Source organism: Aedes albopictus, chromosome 3 (genome assembly GCF_035046485.1).
Source record: "Aedes albopictus strain Foshan chromosome 3, AalbF5, whole genome shotgun sequence".
In the NCBI taxonomy this organism is placed as follows: domain Eukaryota; kingdom Metazoa; phylum Arthropoda; class Insecta; order Diptera; family Culicidae; genus Aedes; species Aedes albopictus.
This window is the reverse complement of record NC_085138.1, coordinates 278,464,612-278,480,146: the sequence shown is the minus strand read 5'-3', so window position 1 is coordinate 278,480,146 and position 15,535 is coordinate 278,464,612. Positions and strand designations below refer to the sequence as shown.

At 36.9% G+C, this 15,535-nt stretch overlaps 1 protein-coding gene across 1 annotated transcript in view; it reads right to left on the bottom strand.

Annotated features, from left to right (window-relative positions):
• Nucleotides 1–15,535, bottom strand: part of LOC115257403 (uncharacterized) — a 344,293-nt gene that overhangs the window by 4,159 nt on the left and 324,599 nt on the right. The window lies entirely within an intron of this gene.

The following is a 15,535-nucleotide window of genomic DNA, read 5'->3' as shown; positions in this document are numbered from 1 at the left end:
GTTCCCGAGTTAGTTTTAATCATTAATATTGTAATGTTTTCTTTAGTTATTGCATTTACGATATAATTTGAATGATTCGTCATCTTCGATTACGACATGTATTACATATTAGTCAAAAGGTTTTTGATTCAACCGGAGGTTGTATGAATCACATCATTTACTAAATTGAATCCCGTTCATGGGATTTTTTCCCTCCCCACTAATAAAAACTCCTTCCCAAGACAGTTGTGGAGAAAAAGAGGTGATCTCGGTCTCTAGTAGTAACACACGCCATACTAACATTCCTTCCCTTCCTCGATGAACGTAAGGACGTGGTCGGCGACGTTATTTTTTGAAGGTGCGCATTAACCCACGAGCGATCGCGCTGTTGTATTTTGTACAACACGTTGAAAAAATCTCGCTTTTTATACTCAGCATTAGCGTGGTGCTGACGCAGCTAGCCAATCGCGCGAGTTACGGAAGGTTAACAACGGTAAGCTACTCAACGGTGATTCGTTGTGCAATTTCGAATAATCAATCTCAGAGTAGCGATTATGAATTGTACGGTCAGGTCACCTTTGCACTGCCAGTGGAAGCATAATTGTCCCATGTGCATTTTTGGCAATATTGAGATTTTGCAGCCCATGACCATGTATCGTGGGGTGCTATCATATGGAGAAATAAAAATAGGTAGTTTGTTCCGAAAATTGTTGAAAAAATGCATGGCCGATTTGTAACATTCTTAAAAGTGGACGCATAAGCGTCACGTTTCATTGGAAATCCTATGGAACTATAAAATCGCTCTAAAACAAAACATAGTGCTCAAATTAAAAATTGGTTGATGTTAGAACACGATTCAGCACTTATACTTCATAGTTGAGACAATTTACTTTTTTCGAACTTTGGACGCGATTTTCTCGATTGTTTGTTTTTGCACATGGGACAGTTATGCGTCCACCGGCAGTGCACATGCTCAGTAGTTCCGGAAGCAATCTCTGGAGCAATTTCTGGAGGAATCACAGAAGGCATTCCTGGAGAAATTCATGGATGAATTCTGCATGCATGCCAAACCGCGTTAAAATCTTAAATTTTCTTCTTTGGAAATAGGTTCGGCTTTGTAGTCTTGTTTTATTGGAACAAACTATTTAATTTTGTCCAGCGTTTCGACACCGGCTGCGGGATCTTCATCAGGGAAACTAAAGTATTGATGTTTTATTTAGTGTGAACCCGGCATCAGAACGTCGGACAAAATTAAATAGTTTGTTCCAATAAAACAAGACTGCAAAGCCGAACCTATACCCAATCTCAAATCACAGTCGAACCAGCATACCATCTTCTTCTTCTTCTTCTTCTTCTTCTTCTTCTTCTTCTTCTTCTTCTTCTTCTTCTCTTTGAAATTGATAGGTGTCGAAACAAAACTCTAACAATCTGAAAGAATCATACCCAATTCTTGGAAAAATTCCTAAAGGAATCCCAAGAGACAAGCCCGTGCACAAGGGATGGGTTTCGGGGGTTAAGCCACTCCCATTTCCTATCATCCATACACTAGGCTCATCCTTCACTAAAATTAGGAAAAACCTCTCCCTTGCCGCCCAATGGAAATGTATCCCAGAATGGATCTGTAGAGGAACCCAAGCAGCCATTTCTGGATCTATTCTGAGAGGAATTACTGAATGAAATCCCCAGGGAATGAAATTATCAGCAAATTGAGACGAAAATTGACATTTTCCGAGCAACCGAACAATTCAACGTTGTCAACGACCAAAGATAGCCGAAAACTGAAAATCGCTCTTGCCATTTTCGTTATCCAACTTTATCACCTTGCCGGTTATCGCGATAATTATCAGGAGGCAAATAACAAAAATTGTGCCGCCAATGGGATTCGAACCTAGACTCTCCACAAAAATGTTTCTAAGCGCGCACCATAACCACGCGACCACACAAGCTGCTCGAAAGGAGGAAGAAATTTAATTCATAAAAGCTACCTTTGGTGGCGACGGCCAGACGGAAAGGCGAACAAAGCGCAGAGAGCAAACCAGCCTTCTTTTCATTGCTGGCGATAATCCGTTTTCCGCGCTGCGGAACGAGCGAGAACACATTCTCGGGGTCTGAATTTATCGCACGTCTTTTTTCGCCGATAATGCGTGTGAGAGAGTTTTCTATGATCGCGATCGTGATCGTTAATTTCATTCCCTGGAAATCCCTGAAAGAATTACAGTGAGAATTCTTTGAAAAATTGAATTTTTAGGGCAAAATATACGATTTTAGGATTTTTTGATTGTAGGCCATTGAGCATGGAAATATATACTTGTAGAGGAAGAACAATTGCTACCTGAAAGGCGATCAAACGCGTCGTTGTTGGGGCCTGTACGATAGGCAAACAGTTTCAAACAATAAAAAAATCGCTTTCGCTCTTCGTACGTATGTACAACAGAGATGGTTATATTTGCGGTTTAGGGGAAGATGATATAGATCGATGAGATTTTAATTACCTTATGACAACTAAGCTGCCGGGTCATTAATTGGCTCGGTAGCTTAGTTGGTAAAGCAATGGCCTAGCGAATAAGGGTTGTGAGTTCAAATCTCACCTGAGCTGTGGATTTTTTCCCAATTTAACCAATAATTTACCCATCTGTACATATGTACGTTGAGTTATTTGAAATTCATAACGCTTAAGGCCCCTTAGCGTGTCATCGCAAAATGGCTTCTTCAAAATCATTACCGAAATCAACTTTACACAACATTGCACCAATACATGTTTGTAAAAAATCGACACTTATCTTATTCTATAAAATAATCAATTTCACGCGAGATATTCGGCATAAAAATGTATTCACACTACTTCAAATACAAGCCTCTTTCCAAGTAATCACGATTAATAAGCATTATTTCACTCGAAAGTAGACATTTTTAACGATTTGTTTCGACCGCACTAAAATGTGGTTGGCGGTGTTTACCACCCACCGCAGAACCAACGACGACGACGGCAGCGCAGTGATGTCTTTTGGCGCGCACAATCATCGATCATTGCACGCAGTGATGTCGATCCTGCTGGCCAAAACATCAATGAAATTGATCGAAATCAATTAAAAAATCCAGTCAAACACATTGTTTATGCGTCATAAAATCAAAAATAATTTGTGGGGTGATTATTTTTTAAGTTGTTTACCACAATTGTTAGTGAAATAAGCAAAGCATTATGATTTACGAAATCTTCACCAAGCAGTCCGCCAGCACTGCTGTTGCAGCAAACATAAACAGTGGGAGAGCGTACCAAAATAATTTGATCATTTCTGGCTTGTTACATAAAAAATCTAACATTTTTCGTGACATTTGGATATGTTTCCTTGTTATTCATTGAAGTAGAGTAGTTTACTGCTTGAGCTGCTTTCAAATAATTCATATTCTCGAAATGTTTACTTTGGAGGTACCGAGACAAAGAGGTGCTATTTTTGTTTGTTTGTTTATGGAATTGGTATAGAAAGGCTACACAACTACTATCGTGCTTGATGACTGTTTGGAATAAGAATCAAATAAGAAGAGCAACATTTGAGCTGACACGCTAAGGGGCCTTAAACCTATCAAATTTGATTTCGTAAAACGTAATATTTTGCATGAGTCGTTAATTTAGATGTTAATCTAAGTTTTCTCTTGAGACAGACCAATAGTAAATTAATTACATACACACCACCCAATTGTTGCACACTTAGATAGCATTCTTTTCAAAGACATATGTCAGTACAGTTTTCTAAATGAAAATAGTTTGTTATTCTTAAGGTGCCATGAGACTGTTTGTCATTATGACAAATATTTGCCATTGAAGTCAGACCTTTATCCAAGGAACGAACCTGGTGTGATTGTTGAAGCAGGTGACTGTTACGCCGAGGGCTTGAGATCGAATCCCACTCCCGACAAACTCACAAAATGCGAGTTCTTCCTTCGGAATGGAAGTAAACTGTGAGTCCCGATATGAACTAGCCTAGGGCTAAAAATCTCGTTAATACAGAAAAACAATAGTGAATCTTGAAGTGAATCCTTATATTTTTAGGGATTATTAATGAATATTGATTAGAAATAGTTAGATCTCAAAATGTAAACGACATGAGCTATACTGACAACGACCGAACAAATTACAGCTTCAGGCATTTTAATTCTATAAAACAAGAATTCAACTGATTGAGTATGATCTTGTGCCGAATTTTCGAACCCTCTAAGCCAGTGTGTTGATCCCGCTATATTCAGAGATCCAACGAGCCCCAATGTCCGCAGTTCTATGAACGCGAACGTACAAACGTGTCCACACTCGAGTCACACAAAGATGATCGCCGTTTGTGTGAAAGGTCGTAGAGCGGAGATATGATCTACGAAAATAACGATCAATTACCACAAAACAGCCATTGCGAACGTGAAGTGCAGCAGGTAGCCCGTAGCTAAATTACAAAATTGAGCTTAAAATTATCCTCTTATTGAGCGTATTGCCAATGCCTAATCTAAATTTATATATTATCCAAGACAGGTGCATTAATATTATTGAATTGAAGATTGCGCTACAATATTTCATACATGTAAATTATACTATCTTACAGTGCGGTATTAGTATAAACAGGTTTTGTACTGAAATAGTTTTTCTTAATCTATACTTAATATTACTTATGCTAAGGTGAGATCGATCAAATAGTAAGTACTTTAAACTATTCAAAAATAAGTTTTTAAATAACAATATTGTGTAGGCACTCATCCAGAGAAATTTGTTGTATTTCGACCCAAAGTTTCACACCAACTTGCGATAACGAATCACCAAAAGTGAGTTACTATAAAAATTCGAAAAAAAACAACTCAATTGAAATAACACAGCGTAACAAAAATTAACTTTTGGTCTGTATCAAGAGCAAACTAATATGTCTCTGATAGATTTTGGGTCGCTGAGTCCGAATCTGGGCTCAGATTTGCTCCAGCACGTCACAATTTTGAGCTATACCTCATTTTATAGGGAAAATAATGCGATTTTGGGTTTTTTTTTATTGCAAACCATTAAGCATGGAAATATTTTTTTAAGCAATCAAAGAGTGGATTGGTTAATTAACATCTAAATTAACGACAAATGCAAAAAAAATCGCTTTACCAATTCGAATTTGATAGGTTTCAGCACATAAGTTTGCTTTTGAGATAAAAAAAAAGTTGCGCTGTTTTAATATAACAATTAATCTACAGGAAATATGTAACCGTTTTCCTACCCTGTTTGGAATAAAGTTAACAAATCTACCCCGGTTCGTCTATCGCCCAACCAGCGTTTCTCAAATTATGGGTCGCGACCCACTGGTGGGTCACGGGCTGAGTCTTGGTGGGTCGCGAAATTTTGGCGAAGTTGTAATATCAGTCTACCTTAACTTATAACAAATTATATGGCTAACCATTTTCGAAATTCACAAATATCTACTCTTTTGATGAATCGACAGATTTATTTCAAGAGATGGGGTTTCTCCTTTACACTATTCAAGCTTTCATATTATAAGTGTTAGTCCGAATTACATCGGATATTGATTAGATTACATGAGCTAACAATCATAAAGTTTAAGATTATGGTAAAAATTTAGATTTTTCATATTTTCTGAAATATATGAGTCCAAGTTGTTGCTCGCAGTTCCATTTTCAGTTATATTTACACGCAATAAAAATTGTGCCAAGTTCAGCAGCTAGAATTCTAGAAAAAAACAATAGAATACCGTCGTTGGGGGAGAGATTGTGTCAAAAATGCATACTCCTGCCTGCATTCATTGCTCAATAACATTTGCTTGTTTGGATGAAAAAGTCTTTTGATCACTGGAATGTGATGTTCGGTAATGCATGTATAAATTATGGAAAAATATTTGGAGTTCGTCAAGATTCCTTAAAACTACAAGTGTATGACAATTTACCCATTCTCACCCCTTCGAGAGGGTGAGAATGGGCCAAGGGAATCGAGTTTGTTCCGCATTGGCTACAAAGCAAGTTAATAAAGTACTGGTCAAGATTGATACCACTTACAGGGCTGTTACAAAAGTGTCGATTTGGAAACCGCAAAATCCGCGCCAATACAAAAACATGATTTTGATGACTGAAGCTCATAAAAAACCAAACTTTTGTTGCCTTCCAGATGAAGAGCATTTTTAATGATATAATTTTTAACTATTATTAATCTATGACTTTAGATGACAACTTATACATCAAACAAGAACTGAAAAATGTTGCATACAAGCTATTTTTTTATTCGAATAAAAAGTTTTGAGTCGATAGTTCTTTGATTGTTCAGCAATCAGTGTGTCTGCTATTTTACGAGAATAGGTTTTCCTTAAAACACTTCCGAAAAAGGAGCATTCTTGGTAATTTTGTTGAAACAATTTATAACCAACGTTAAGATACAAATCCTGAAATAAAATCTGTAGTAAATACCAAAAATCGTTCGAGAGAATTGAAAGAAAATTTTCAGAAACATCTAGAGAATTTCTTGGATTACTTTCTACAGAAACTTATTTTATGAAGATACAACCCAACTAACATTTCGGCTGTAAAAAAGCTTAAGGAGCTTGGAAGAAAGCTTCCAAAGGCGTTTGCTTAATAAGTTGTTATGCAGCTACTTTTGTTAGTAGGGAAATAGAGTAATACTAGTGAAATTCATTGATTAAATCACCAATAAATTTTAATTCTAATGGAGAAAGACAGGGCCCATATAGCCGAGGCGGTAAACGCACGGGTATTCAGCATGACCATGCTGAGGGTGACGGGTTCGATTCCCGGTCGGTCCAGGATCTTTTCGTAAAGGAAATTCCCTTGACTTCCTTGGGCATAGAGTATCTTCGTGCCTGCCACACGATATACACATGCAAAATGGTCATTGGCAGAGGAAGCTCTCAGTTAAAAACTGTGGAAGTGCTCATAGAACACTAAGCTGAGAAGCAGGCTTTGTCCCAGTGAGGACGTTACGCCAAGAAGAGGAGAGGAGGAGGAGGAGGAGAAAGACAATTACACCGTCTTCGACCTTGCGGCCTCTACAGACTGAACATTACAAACATACATAGATATTTATAAAAAGGAAGCATTTCATAAAAATGTCTGGCAAATGTTCTGAACATTGCGTAAAAGATATGTAAAAAGTATTAATCCAACAGAAAGTTATGATAATAGCTTCTGGCAAATCGCACCCTTGTAAATTCAGTGAAGATTTAAGCAAGAATGTCCTCAGTCTTAGGATTCCGAAAGCTTCAACGATTTCTTCAAGTATTCTGCAAAAACATCCTTCAAAAATTCTACCAAGAAACCCTTTAATAACTGTTAATAACCACAACTCCTCTCACAACGAGTGCTACAACTAGAAATCAAAGAGAAATTGTACAACAGAAGTTTACGTTTTTTTTAGAATAATTCTATTAAAATTTTAGCAAAAAAAATCGATTCGACATAAACTCCACAAAAATTGATCCGGGAATTTCGTGAACTCCGTTATTAACTTATCAATAATGAATGAAAAAAGTCCTGCATGTTAAAAAAATCACTAGAGTTTTACCAAAGCTTTTTCCATGTAATTTTCTAAGAATGCAATCGAAAAAATCTTCAGAATTTTTTCAGGAATTTCTGAATTTTCACGACATGCTGTGTCAGAAAACCAATCAGATTTGACTACAAAATTCAACCAAATGTTTCTCCAAAAGTTCCGGTAGGCGTCTTTTTACAAATTCCATAAAAACAGCTTTTAGTATCACCAAGAAAACTCAGCCCCATAACTCTCATTTTAAAATGTTCATTATTTTTTACTGATTGTGTTGAGCCTGATGTCTAAATATTGAATGTAAGTGCATTTGAAAACTATTTCCGCAAAAGCCGCGCCGAAATTGACAAAAACGCGCAAGATCGGCGCGAAACGCAAAAACCGCGAAAAACGCAAAATCCGCGCCATGTGTAACAGCCCTGCACTGACCAATAATATATTGTATGATGGATTTGAGTTCGAGATTCTAAAAAGGGGGTAAGAACAAAAGGCTGAATTACAAAAGGCTGAAATAACAAAAGGCTGAAACACGAAAGGCTGAAATTACAAAAAGCTGAATGCATCGAAAGGCTGGAATAACATAAGGCTGAAATAGTGATTAGACTAGTTTTCGTCGACTATTTTCGTCCTACCGCACCCAAGGCCAAATTAAGCCATTTTGGGGGAACATGCTTTTCTAACTATGTTCTGCATCGAAAAGTTATATGCATTATTAAACGCCTACATTACTAAGACAGTATTTTTTCGAAAGAATAGCATATATTTCAAAGAAGGTGAAATCTCTGATGATATTGTTAGTAGCCATAATGACAAGAATCTTCAAAACAACATGTTTCGAAAGAATACTTCAAGTATAAAGAAGGACGATATAAATATTAACAGTTACTCTTTGTGTTTGTTGGTATGCCTCTTCACTAAGCTCAGCTTCAAAACATAGGACTATGCTGAGGGATGCGCGTTCTGTTCGCGTTCGCGCCAAGATCGTTTGATAATGAAAATTTTCTTGACTCCCTTTGGCATTAAGTATCTTAGTGCCTTTTACACGATAAGCTGAGAAGCAGACTTTATCTCAGTTGGGACGTAACTCCAAGAAAAGGAAGAAATGCTATAACTTATAAGTGCAGCATTTTCAGCCTTTTAAATTTTCAGCCTCTTGTAATTTCAGCCTTATGTTACAGTTTCTTAATTTCAGCCTTTTATATTCAGCCGTTTGTGCATTCTGCCTTTTGAAATTCATCCTTATGTAACCATCCCCTAAAAGTATCAATCTACCTAAAAGTGTGATGTGTCATCGATCCTTAAAAGTTACATTTTAACAAGGCCTTATTTTCAAGCTTTTATCAAAAATTAGCTAACTGCGATAGAAACCTAATTTTTCGACCGGAACTGCTGGCAACTTCGAGGATGATTCAATATTCGCAATATTTGATGAGATATTTCAAATATTGTTTCGACCCAATCTCGCCTCTCTGTCCCATTGTCACCCCCAACAACGGTACTAAAAATCGCCAAAAAACCAACCGTTTCGTGATTTCTACCGAATCATCTGTTTATTTCTACTGAACTTTGGTTTGAGGTAACTTCAGTGTTTTTTTTTTTGAACTTCGACAATCTAAACCATCGCTGAAATCAGAACAGGTGAATGAATACTATACAATTCCAGTAAGTGTGTGTGAAGGATCATATTGAGAAGTTGAAGTTTCAAGTTTGACCATCCAGCCGTACTATAATTCTTGAAATTCTACTCTTCTTGATGCTTACCCATTCGTCGTAATTAAAGAGTACCTAGCTTTTTCAACCCAATATGTTTAATACATTTTATAAAATATGCACGACGATATGAAATGCATGAATTGGAAAAAAAACTGCGCAACTACGGCACCCTCATTTGAAATGAAATTCTTAAGGTTTTGAAGGGTAAAATTGCACTATATTTCCTAAAATGTGTAATATAATCTCTAAAATCTGTGAATTTCTGTAGTATGGCATGGAGCCAGAATGATTAAGAATGCATTAAATACAACTTATTTCAAATTATTGAGACTGGAACTGATTACTTGAGCATCTTGACTTTTTTCAAAATACAAAAACGATCTATTTATTAGAATGAGCGTTTCCTAATTTATTATATATGTACTTATTACAATTTTTAATTGAATATTTTTTCAACAAATAGTTTTTTTTTATCACAACGAAAGCGATCAAATGTGTTTATCTGAAAATTCTGCTCAAATTTTTAAATGTTAACTAAAAGCGTATTGGTGGGTCGAGAAAATCTGTTAAAATCGAAAGTGGGTCGCTAGCTGAAAAAGTTCGAAAACACCACTCTAAGCAGAATACTCTTTTCGGATGAGTGTAATCAGTTTTGTAGCTTTTATTTCCGCCCTCTTTTGCATATACTTTGACAGATACGCGTATTTCGACTACCACTTGTAATCTTCCTCAGTTTCAGTTATCCACTCTAATAAATGTAGTACCTATGTAGATTTGCAATATTTCGTTATTTTTAAATATAGTATGTTTCACGGAATCAGTTGCAATGATACCTACGTTTGAGTTGATCTGTCACAAAAGCCAAGAAAAAAATGGCGTGGAACAATTGAACACGTAATGTGCCACAATGGAACTTCAACGCTTACAATCTGTGCAATAATTGGGGTTTGGAAATCTTGTGAGAACAGCATCCTCTTGTGCGTTAACATTGACGTACTAAAAATGTGGATTATTCTTCATTTAAAACCAAAATGCAGCGGTGCTTCCTTAACCACGCAACAATTGGAAAATTACTCTACCGAGCAAATTGTCGCGATTTGTCCAAGGATATTTTCGTGGAACTCATCCTGATATCTCCACAAGAATATGTCACAGATGTTGTCGCGGAAATTATAGAGTTTCTCTCGGATTTCCTCTTGAAGATGTTCCACGATTCCTTCCGGTGTTCCTCTTGGGACTTCTCCAGTAGATTTTCCCAAGATTCCTCCCAGAGTTGCTACAGAAGTTATTCCTGGGATTTCTACTGAAGCTCCTCCAAGTTTTTTAAAAGGATTTTTTTCACGAATTTTCTGCAGGTGTTTTTCCCGGGATTTCATCCGTAGTTTCTCCTTTAATTTTTTCAAGAAATTTCCATGAACTTTCTTCTTGAGTTTCTCCCTGGATTTCTACAGGAATTTCAACTGGGATATTTCCTAAAGGTTCTTGCGGGATTTTTTTTGAAGTTTAACCTTTGATCTTCTCACAGAAGATTTCATCCTTTTATAGTTCATTGCATTTCTAACTGGACTGTGACAGAGTGCGGAATCTTAAATAAAAGTGCGATATTGCATCAAATCGTTCCGGTGTCTTCACCGCACTTATTCACCATGAGCTAATGAATAAGTGCGGTGAAGACACCGAAACGATCTGACACCAAATCGCACTTTTATTTGAGATTCCGCACTTCCTCGTCGCACTTTTAACTGCGCAATGCGCAATAGTTGTATTTTTATTATTCCCAGAGCTCTTCCCGGAATCGCTATCAGAAATTTTCCTGAGATTCTGGTTGCTCCTTGTGGGATTTTTTAATAGTTACGTGCGGAGTTCTTACAGGGTTTGTTTTTCAAGGCGTGTTTCTCGGAATGTCTCATAAATAACTTACGAGAATCCTTAATCCTTGTAAATAAATCAAGGAGAAATATCAAAAGGAGTTCAGGTGAAATCTTGCGAAAAATTTCGCAAACATTTATTGGAGAAATCTCTAGAGAAACTACGGCAGAAAAGTGGAACATCTCGGAAAAACGTTCTTGGAGGAAATATTATGGAAATTCAAGGAGGAACTTTGAATAAATTTAGAAAGAACTCTGGAAGCATGTCGGAAAGACTCTAGAAGAAATCCCGGCAGGTACTCCAGAAGACTACTTACTTGCTTTCAGTCTTGAGCACCCATTGTGAAAAAAATTAAAAATTATTTTTAAGCTGATGTTAAATCGACTGTTTGGTGAAATTGATCATGTTTGGCTACGCAGTCATTTGTTGAACAAACGACGTTCTTCATTTGCCCGACGTTTCGACACGGGGTTGGTGTCTTCCTCAGGGGGTAAACTCGTGTATCGCTATTTGTCCTATGTTTGGTCTAACTGCAACTGTCGGGTTTACCGGTTTTAGGTGCATGACTTTGAAATTTCTAATTTTTCCCGCACAACTTGTACTGAGCAATGGCGCAATTTTTAAAATTCTTTCTCTATCGTTTTTGTAAAGTATATACAATTTTGTAAAAAAATGTTGAATTGCCATTTCAAATTCACAGCGCAACATTTTTTTGTCTCAAAAGCAAACTTATGTGTCTCCGAAGGTTTTTGGGCCGCTGAATCCGAATCCGAGCTCAGATTTGCTCCAACACGTCACAATTTTGAGCTATACCTCAATTTATAGGGCAAAATATGCGATTTTGGACTTTTTTGACTGCAAGCCATTAAGCATGGAAATATTTTTTTTGAGCAATCACAAGGTTAATTGGTCAATTAACATCTAAATTAACGACTCATGCAAAATATTTCGTTTTACCTAATCAAATTTGATAGATTTAAGCATTTTATGTTAGTATGAAAACTTGCATGCAACTTTCGGAGGGTGACTTGTATGGGAAATATCGTACCTAACATAAATCACTTAAAACTATCAAAATCGATTTGGTAAAACGAAGTATTTTGCATGAGTCGTTAATTTAGATGTTAATTGACCAATTAACCTTTTGATTGCTCAAAAAATGTATTTCCATGCTTAATGGCTTGCAGTCAAAAAAGCCCAAAATCGCATATTTTGCCCTATAAATTGAGGTATAGCTCAAAATTGTGACGTGTTAGAGCAAATCTGAGTCCGGATTCGGATTCAGCGGCCCAAAAACCTTCGGAGACACATAAGTTTGCTCTTGAGACAGACCAAAAGTTAATTTTTGTTACGCTGTGTTATATACGTTCTACGTGATTTATGAACAGCCCCTATGAGAGTTATTTTTACTGGGTTCATAGTTAGTAGTTGTCGGGGTTTCTTGGATTATATTCAGAAGACCCCATGGTTAACACAAAGTGATTTCATGTTGGAAGAACGTGTTTCGTACTATGCATGTTTATGTGGACATACATATGAACACATGTTTTCCAATATGAAGCGATATCTATGCGGTTTTCCTAATGGAGACTAACCCAGTCGATAGATATCATATAAGTATTTCTGTAGAGGGTTTCTGACACGTTTCTTCCCATCTGTGAAGTCATCAGTGGTCAGTAGGCTTACCTGATTCGACATGATGCAGGAAGCAAAATCAATTCAGACAGCCAACCATATCGGAGCGTGTTTTCCTGATAAAACATATTGAATTACATAATGCCATGTTCTAGGTTTATATTACAGCATAACCACTAACCAACGTTTGACCAGTGTGTGCCTTGTGCAACAAATAAAGCTACGCGACGACGCATGAACTAGCCACACCGCCGCCAATTTTGTGCCACGATGCGACTAGTATGTACCGGACTAGTTTCCATTTGTGTTTCTCTGGGTTTTTGTTGGGTTCCCTTCTGAGGTCCCAGTTGTGGGTTTTTCTTGAACAAGTTGCGTTCAACCATTAGCAGCACAATTCCAAACGAAATAGATCCACTACTTCAGGGAGCAAGCGCAGCAAACCAATGCAGTTCAATTTCAAGTAGTGACTCCCCAGATTCATTACCCTGCGGCTATAACAATGCAATTATCGCTATCCTTGACCTAATTTGGCGGATAAGTAGATCCACATTTCAATTAGCACCCAATTCTGTCGACGACCGTGTGACGGTACAATTCGCTCGCTCCTACGCGCTACGATGATAGTAAATTTTGCACCGCGCATTCGGTTGTGACTTCTCCGCCTTGCCATCGTAGACTTCCTGAAAAAGCCCGGCCAAAGTATAAGTTATGTACCCGCCCGCTGCATTGCAGTCCCTCTTGTACCTATCCGCTGCACCCAGGTCTTCAGTGTGTATTAAATATGCATTACCCGGTGCGGTCGCTTTGAGTGTGGTGCAAATAAGAAGTAGAAGTAAACCTGCTGCTGAGGCTTTGCTGAAAAAGCAACTTTGTAAAATTCTTGGTGTTTTGTTGCGGTATGAATTGCAAAATAAATTTGAAGTTTTTGTTCATTTTGTCTTTTAATGGAATGCGACACGAAAGTATAAAATTCCCTTTTTCCCTTAGAAAACTGACGAATCTATAATACAGTGCGAGAAATAAGTATAAAGACAGAGCCGTTTTCCATACAAAATAATCATGTTTAGGGATCAAAATCTCTTTTTCTAGCGATTCGATTGTTATGGAATTTTGTCTGCAACCTTAAAATAACTAGAATTTTGGCTAAAAATATAAATCATCATCCATTAAAACGTTTATATCGACTTTTCAGATTCAAATAAATATAAAGACACATTTTTATATGGAAATAAGTGTCTTTATATTTAGGGTACCGTAAAATGGGGTGTTAAGGGACGGAAAAAATTTTCGTCCCCAATAATTCATGGGTTTTGCTTCTTAAAACTTTCAGAAAAAGCAGTCCGATTATTGTCTTGCTGCCTGCTACGCATATAGATTACAAAATTTGAGGATTTTTTTGGAGAAATTGAAGATAGTCAACAAAATGTGGGAATTTTTAGAAAAATATGAAAATAGGGTGTTAAGGAACTTAAGGGGATGAATGTGAAAGTTCTTGTATTTCAAAGAAAGATAAAAATTAATTGATTGTAAACAGTGACTGTAATATTTCTTGAACATCGCCGAAAAAGATTATCAAAGCCCTAAAAGTGCAGGGACATTTCACTGTCATCTACTTTTGTATAAGTTTTTTTTTTGTTAAAGCCTCGAAATCTGAAAAACACCATCAATTGTACCTGAGTGGCTTCAATTTTTAACAAACACATTATTCACTGTTACTATTTAGAGTAACCAAATTGAACAGTTCAGACTGACGACCAGGTTGTAAACTAAGGATGTGTATTTACAGTTTATGGTTCACTTAAAACTAATGTATATTGAAATGTTTTATATGCAAGCATCATTAGATGGCCCAGAGTGTAAACTGTGTATTCAATGCTGATATTTCTACTCTGGAGCAACGCTGATAGGTCGTATTTTAGATTCTGGGATATTTTAGTAACTATGAGTCTTCTTGGTTTTGTTAGTGACAGTCTTGTTTACATAATATATGGAACAATTGAGAATATTCCACTTTTTCAAAAAGCTTTGGATGTCACGTTATAGCGCCAATCATTGATAATATTTATATAAGAAAACAGATGGAAAATCTATTTTGAAGAATACTCCTTCGCTAGAACATAACAAAACACCTAAAGAACACAAACTTCTGTAAAGAGGGTACTACCGCGGCATTGAGTATGAACATTTGACCAGTTTTCTAATTATATGTATCAATCTAACACTTGTTTCATAAGATCTTATTGTATTGGTTGAATTTATCATCAATAGCAAATGTTGGGATGCTTATCATCCAAAATGAAATCCGTAATACTTCTTTCAGAATTGTAACTGTTATAAAATTAATCAATCGTCTCAAAACATCATGATACAAATAAAAAAGTTATATGAGAAATTTAATCCCCTAACACCCCACCAGTTTATGAAACTAGACTTTTTTCACAAAAATTGTCGGTTTTCAAAAACCATCTTAGTAACCTTAAATATTTTACCCTAGTTTCATTTGAAATGAGTTCTAGAACACCTTACGATAAGTAAGGATTTCGGGTGAGCTATCCAGTTCATTTGAATCTCGACGGGGACTACGACAAGGTGATGGACTTTCCTGCCTACTATTCAACATCACCCTGGAAGGTGTTATGCGACGAGCCGGGCTCAACAGCCGGGGTACGATCTTCACGAAATCCAGCCAATTTGTCTGTTTTGCGGATGACATGGATATTATTGCCAGAACATTTGGAACGGTGGCAGAACATTACACCCGCCTGAAACGTGAAGCAGCAAAGGTCGGACTGGTGGTGAATGCGGCTAAGACAAAGT